Below are 7,710 nucleotides of genomic sequence, written 5' to 3' on the forward strand. Positions count from 1 at the left end.
CGGTGGGCTGGGAAGAGGGGATGGAGGAAGGCGTAGGGGTGGGAGGCTGTGGGCTGAGTCTCAGGGACAGGTCAGATGAGGACAAGTGGGTGTGGGAATGGGCACATATTCTGGCCAAAGGGGACAGAGGTACACTGTCAGAGGGAGCAGGAACAGGGTGTCCCAGCAGCAGTTGATGTAATACTCACCTCCCATTGGACTTTCAGAAGAGAATTCAGAGTCACACAAAATACATCTCATCCAGTTTTCCTGGAACAAACCTGTTGCAGAGAGTTAGTTCAGTTGTGTTATCCTGCATCTTGTTTTGTGCTTTTCTCACTCAGAACGAGGCTTTGCACTTGCCTGGGAAGGGGGGTGCCTGAAATCGGGGTGGTCTGCTTGTGTTTCACTACGCAATGATGATGTGGTAGATCTAAAATGATACGATTCATAATTCTGCGCTCAGATACTGCCGTCTACCACCTTTTAGCATGGAAACTGGTAGAGGGCTCTAAAATTTAAGACAATTCACAGGATAGAAAACAAAAATTAAGCATGTTCCATTTATTATATGATGTCGTATCAACTAGATAAAAGGCAACATTATGAGATTTAAGATGAGGCCTCAATTCAGAAGTAAGGTTATATTAAGTCCACTTTATTAATCATCTGCTACCTTCCAGGAATCGTGCTAGGTATTTTACTTTTTTTTTTTTTTTTTGAGACAGAGTTTCGCTCTTGTTACCTCCTGAGTTCAAACCATTCTCCTGCCTCAGCCTATCGAGTAGCTGGGATTACAGGTGCCCACCACCACACCCGGATAATTTTGTATTTTTACTAGAGATGGGGTTGTTGGCCAGGCTGTTCTTAAACTCCTGACCTCAGGTGATCTGCCCACCTCAGCCTCCCAAAGTGCTGGGGTTACAGGCATGAGCCACCGCGCCTGGCTGGTATTTCACTTCTTTTACAATGAATCCTTTTTATAGTCCTGAGAAGTAATTTTATCCTTACTTTCTATATGAGGAATCCAAGGCTCAGCAAATGATTTAGAATCATTGGTCCTAAAGAAAGAAGTGGTACCAAGGCTGGACCCGTGGGTCTTTCTGACTGTGGACCTGCAGCCCTGGGTCTTTCTGACTACGGACCTGCTGCCCTTTCCACTCTGCATTAGTCCATTCTAAGCTCAGAGCACACGTGTTCCACTGGGGACAGAGCTTGAGAACCATGGCTGATTTCCCATGGGATGGCTACATGCCTTCCCGTCTGCAGGCAGAGGCAGCCAGCTCCCTGCACTCTGCCACGCTCTTCATGCAAGCTGATGAGGTCTGGGTGCTCAGATTGGTACCTTCTTGTCAAAGCTTAATGAACTTGCCTTTCCATTCTGGTTAATTATTCTGACAACAAATGGCACGTGGTTGCGTGAGGACTGCACCGGGGAGTGGAGCTCCAATAGAGAGAACTGCGGCCCTGCAGAGCTCCAGCCGCATTGTGGCAAAAACGCCAACAAATGGAAACAAAGTCAGGCCTGGACTCTGCACCCCCTCTTGCCTACTCTGGAGGTCCCAGACTCTCTCTATGTGCATTTATTCTGGCCCAAGGATAATTTGGGGTATCTAGAGTTGAAATGGTTGGGTTTTTTAAGATGGCGAGGGGAAGTGGAACAGGCGTTTCTTTTGAAGACGGGGTACATAAATGTGAATAGCTGAGGGTAGCTCTCAGTTTGTCAGTCTAAAAGCTTGTGACTCTTCCCAAATGATTTCATTTCTGATCTTTTGCCCCTGGACATACCTCTTCACTCCTACCCATAGGAGCATCCTCTGTCACGCTGGCAGAGATTCGTTTTTGGTCTCTGAATGGGATGTGGGCCCTTTTCTGCTGGGATCCTTCAGTAGCTTCTTGCTGCCCTGGGATCGAGTGTGAGCCCTCTGGTGCTGCATAAGCCTTGGCTTGCTTCTTCCCTGGTCTCTCTCCCAATACCCATGGAGCCTCTTAGCCACATTGACCAGCCATCCCTTTGTTCCACTGGGCCTTGCCTATGCTGTGCTCTCCGGAACAGCCACCTCTTCCTCAATGCTGAGAAAACTCAAATTCATCCTCTAAGAGATACCTCAAGGGCCACCTCCACTTGGAAGACCTCCCTGATCCCAGGACTTATTGAGATGTTTTGGAGTTGTTATATTCTAGGACTATTTTCTGCTTATTTGTCCATCTCCCTGGATAGAGTGTGTAATCTTTGAAAGCAGGGAATATATCTGGCTTTTCATTTTACCTCCAGGGCTAGCAGAGCACTTGACAAATAGCAGGTACTCATGTATATGGGGCGAGGGAGTAAAGTAAGTGATTTCTTTGTGACCTTAGATAAGGAAAAAAGGCTTTTGTTGAAAAGATGTATTCACTGTAAAGGAATTTGTTGCAAGCGCAAGTTCATTTCCCAGCAAATGTTTAATAAACGCATCTTATGTGTTTACCAAAAAGTAGTTGGGGCATTAAGCAGGAAATTTGTGTTATGTAAAAGCTTAGAGGAAAGGCATGTTTTCGGGGATTTTAAAAAACAGTTAGATTTTCAGTTCCTAGAACAGTGCCTGGCATGTGGTAGGCACCTGCCAAGTATTTGTTGAATGATCGAATGGTGTGCTCTAGAGCTTAAAATGACTTTTCATATATGTGGTCTTACACTGAAATTCAAACAAAACCCCCCACAAATGTGGATAGATTGTGATCCCAATTTTAGAAAATGGAGACACAGAAATGTGAAGTGGTTTGTCCCGTGTTATTGGACTTGGTCGCACAGCACAGAGCTAGCAGCAGCCGGGCAGAACCTGAAGCAAGGTTCATTCTGACCGCTAGTTGGGAGAGTCTGAGAGCTCACATACACACTCCGTTGTTCATACAACAGACAATCTTTGAGCACCTACAAGATACAGGCGCTTATCTTGCGGTTAAATCACTCAGTAGTCAGCTGACATTCAAAGTCAGCAGTCAGCATATTCAAAGCTGAAGTGTTTTTGCAGAACTGGTAAGTTGGAAAATCACTCAGCAGCCAGACAACTGTGGCCTGCCCCGAAATGAAACGGGTCTTGCTCATGGAGTGGCTGCAGCATGCTGACTGCACAGGGGAATGCCAAGGGCACGAGGCCTTCCTCAGAGAGTCTGACTGTGTGCATCAGATGCCCCCGGGCAGGGGACAACAGAAGCCAGCTCCACAGTGATTAGCTTGGGATATAGCTCCATGATGGCTGCAATGGGATGGAGACCACAGATGGTGAGTTGGCACTGCATGCCAGGCCTGTGCTACGCAAGCCTTGAGAACACAGAGAGAAACAGCACAGTCACTGTCCTCAAAGCAGTCCCAGCCAGCAGGGAAGACAGACATATACGCAGAGGGAAGTGGTGCATGCTGGACATGGCCTGTGCGGGGTTCCACTCCATGTCAGGAAGAGGCAGCTAATCAGACCGGGCACTGAGCAGAGAGCAGGGGATGGCTCATGTGTACCTCGAGGTGGAGTAGGGAGGACAATTAGGGCCTGTATTTAAGGCAAAGCGAGCAGCATATTCAAAGCTGAAGTGTTTTTGCAGAACTGGTAAGTTGGAATAAACGAAGCATATGGCACAAAAGGACAGGTGGGAGGAGAAGGTGAGAGGGAGACAGGAAACCGGGAAGGGATTCCTGTGAACCAGGGAGGCCATTAATAGAGCTGAAGCTAAGAGCTCTCATACAGAGAGGGGTCAGTGCAAGACCAGGCAATATGCCTGTCAGAAGCTTGAAGAAAAAGAAAGGACAGTTGCATCCAGCCGGTGTGGATGACTTCCAGCAGACCAGAAGTACCTTCTGCTGTGCTCCTTGGGTGAAGGCCATCCTGTCTTCTCCTCTCATGCTTCTCTGCCTCCTCTGTGCAGACCCTCTGTGCAGACATGCATTTGGATGTTTTCTAGGTGGGTCTGTGTCTTTTCTGGAGTGGGAATAAGGCTTTGATTCCCCCGAAATCACCCTTGGCACTGCTTCTTCTAGGCTAGGGCTGCAGTTCTGTCCACCTTACTCTTGAAAGAGCACTTGGGGAGGAGTGCCCCATCAGGAGGTGCCTCTGGTCCAGCCTTCCTCTCATCACTTCCAGGCTTGCACCACAGCGGCGGGGAGAGCCTGGGATTCTATCCTGGGCAGCAGAACCTCCCAGGTCCTCCTTCCCTCCCTTGGCAGTTAGCACTGAGTTCTGATACCTGCTTCTCACTTCCCCTTTGATTTTGGCGACCTGTTTGGATGACTCCCTGGCTTGCTGAACTCAGCTCTCAGCTTGATTCTTGATTCTGTATATTTGCTGAATAAATATTGAATGAATGGAGGCCTTTGATCTCCCCACCACTGACAGCTCTTGGTGAGATACTTCCATGGTCTTGATCTTCTGAGAATCTCGCTGGCCACCTGAGGATGGCTTGTGATATCTTACCTGAAGAACTGGTATGTCTGGGTTAAGTCACATTCTTTTCTGTGAGGCATGAGCAGGCCCTGGCTGAGACATTAGAGTGAATGAGAACACCCACAAAAAGTTTTGTAAAGTCTTTGTCCTTCCTGTTAATATTTGGCAACTTGTGTCTCCTCCAACCTAGAGGGTGGTGACTGCCTCTTCCATGTCCAGGAGCGGACCTTGGTCACCTTGGAGATGCATCCTGCTGAGAGCTGCCCACAAAGACTGTACCATGAAATTTGCTTTCTTTTTCTCTTTCAAGGCTTCTCTTTTCATAATGACTTTCAAAACCCAGCAAATGGAAAATGTGCAGGAAGCAGCAAAGGCAGTCCTGCTGTAGCTGGGGGTGCATCGCGGCTTCGGGGAGGTCTGAGACACTGCCTTCATGTGACAAGTATTTTAAACACTGCACCCCATCCTGGAGGGTAATTTGCCCTCCTCAACCAAGTCAGACTTCAAAGCAAAACTGAACCCATTGCTTTGGCAGCCTCCTCCTCTTTGAGCTGCGGCTCCACATTTTGACAACACTCAAAGCATTCGTGCTTATCAGAAACAACAAAAGATGCTGCCTCTAGGTTCTACTGTATCTCTGTGTTTAGAATTCATATCAATGTTAAAGATAATTGAAGAACAGTCTTCCCATTATTTTATGTATCCCTGATGGGCGAGTGGACCATCAGTGACATCAGAAAGGTTATCAGTTTGGTAAGACTAGTGTTTCCAAGTTCTTCTCTCCTACTTTGTAATTGCGAAGAAGAAAACACCTGTCCTCTGTGGGCGGGCCTTCTCTAAGTATTGAGTTAAATCAGGAAATGGAGACTCTGCCTGAGTTCTGTTCTAACACTCTGAGTGAGCCTGGTCAAGTCACTTGCCTTCTCTGAGATTCACTTATTCACAAAAGGAGCCATTTCACCATGCGCTATTCTATGCCTCTTGTGTTTTCTCTCACTGGCATTTCCTAAGGGGCTCATGTAAAGTGAGGCAGAAAAGAATGAACCATAAATCCTGACTCGATTCGTTACTAGTTATCAAATTCACCTGGGTTGTTCTATTTGCATTTAATAATATTTATTAGTAGGATTGCAAGTTACTAATATGCACTGTAGAAAATGAGACAAAACAAGGAACCCCGCAATAAAACTAAAAAGCTCTGTCTATAGAGATAGGTGTTGGAGGAAATAAATTCCTGGTGATTATTCTATGGGCATATTTATTTGTATGCATTTGTTTGTTTATGACTGAAGTGGTTCATCCCATATCTACTGTTTGTAACCTGCCTTTCTTACTTGTCTACATATAAACAGTTCTATACATTCAACATAAAGACTAGTCTCTATTTTTCTACTGTATTTTTTTCTGTGATGAAATAGTGTACCTTCACATTGAGGTACCAGATTACCTTGTCTCTGAAGAACGAGGTTCATAAATTTGGAAAGGAGAGCTTCATTTCTCCTAAAAGCCTGCAGACCAGCCATTCTGACTGGCTGGGAAGTGTAGCCTCCAGTCAGAAGCTGGAAACAGACACTAGGAGGCAGGGGCAAAGGGAAGAGGAATTTTTGCTGAGTGGGGTTGCTGAATATAAATATTCAATAAGCTGTAGGAGGAGTCATGAATATTTATGAAATGAAAAATGCAGGCATGAGAAATTGAGCTTCATGCCTCCTCAGAGGGTCCACATTAAAAAAAAATGGTGCTGTTAGCATGATTCGAGGGTGGAGTTTTCTGCTTTCAAAAGGTGCAGCAGAGGACATGAAGACCCTTACTCTGCATCCTTCTTGGCTGGCCAGAACCACTCCCTGGCCCCCTGACCAGTGGTCTCTTATCAGGAAGGAAAGCTGCTCAATTGTTATACTGAAATTGCAAAACCGAGAGGCAGCATCTGATTGTTGGTTGATGTCAGTGGTGGATTCTTTTGAAAGGGCTGGTTTCTGTTTATCCTTAGGAAGTAAGCCTAATCATGATTAGCAAGTGAGGGAGTAGAACCATGCTTGCCTGACCTTCCATCCCCTCGTGGCCAGAAACTCAATTTCCAAGGTTACTCTGGGGTCCTCTTGGAAAAGAAGGGATCTGTTCAGTGAGTTGGGGGCCTTGGGATTTTACTTTCGTATTTTTCAATACCTATCCTCCTACGGTTTTTATTTAGTCTATTTCTAATATTTGTCTACTGTAAACAATGTGATTAAAAAAAAGTTGGAGATAAATCTTTTTATACTTTCATGATAAGTTTTTAGGGTAAATTCTTAAATGTGGAATTGCTGGTTCAAAAAGAAACTTACAACTTAAAGACTTTGGGTACTTACTGACATATTTCTCTTTTGGAAGTCCTTACTCAACGGTTTTTTACTGTCTTCTGAAAAGTAATTGGGAACTTGTTGGTTCTAATCTTAATAGTTCATCATTAAGATTTTTCTTTCACTTAATCTAAGAGTTGTATGCCAAAAAGAGTATTTAAGCAAACATTGGAAACTTATTGGAAGAAGTTTCCTTCTGCCATACACACCTATAGGCTCATGGAGAAATTCAGCTTTCAGAACAGCTCGTCTTTAACAGGTTTTGTGGTAGCTGTTTCCACTAGTCTGACAAACTGTTTTTCTTACACTCGTCCCAACTTAATTATTATCAAAATAATTTTGGCTCATGTTAGGATGAAAATATTACATTATTACTGTTTTGAATTGCATTTTAAATTTTGAATTATAAGTATTTGTGCTATACATTTCTTATGACTGCAGATTTTGTTGCATTCCATAAATTCTATGTGTAGTTTCCTCATTGTTAATTTCTAAGTAGTGTGTAGTGGTAGTTTTGCCAGTAAAGCCACTGAAAAAGATTTTGAGAAAATCGAAAGAGGCTTTATTCCAGTTCACAGTTTGCAGACTGGGGAGACACAGCCTTTGGCACAAAACACAGATGTGTCACAGAGAACAAGGAGGGTTTGTCTTTTATACAGAAAGTTTCTGCCCGGGTTCCCACCTCCTTATGCAAATGAGGGGTGCAAACTTGCTGAGTTCTGATTGGTCAATAAAGTCACAGTACACTGGCTGGTTCAGGCCTCCTGAACAGGAAGAGACAGGTATGGAACCTCCTAAGTAGAGGCAGGTGCGCAGAGGACCTGTGTGACCTCCTGTGTGACCTTGTAGCAGATGGTCCTGGACCGTCCTTTGAGTTTAGGCCCAGTGAGCCACTCAGGAACCATGTTGAAGGACTGGCTCTTTGGGGCTTCATGATTTGCTTTATTTCTTTAACTTAAGAGTTATTTAAATTTTTCTCT

Source organism: Colobus angolensis, unplaced genomic scaffold, assembly GCF_000951035.1.
Source record: "Colobus angolensis palliatus isolate OR3802 unplaced genomic scaffold, Cang.pa_1.0 Scaffold53, whole genome shotgun sequence".
NCBI lineage: Eukaryota > Metazoa > Chordata > Mammalia > Primates > Cercopithecidae > Colobus > Colobus angolensis.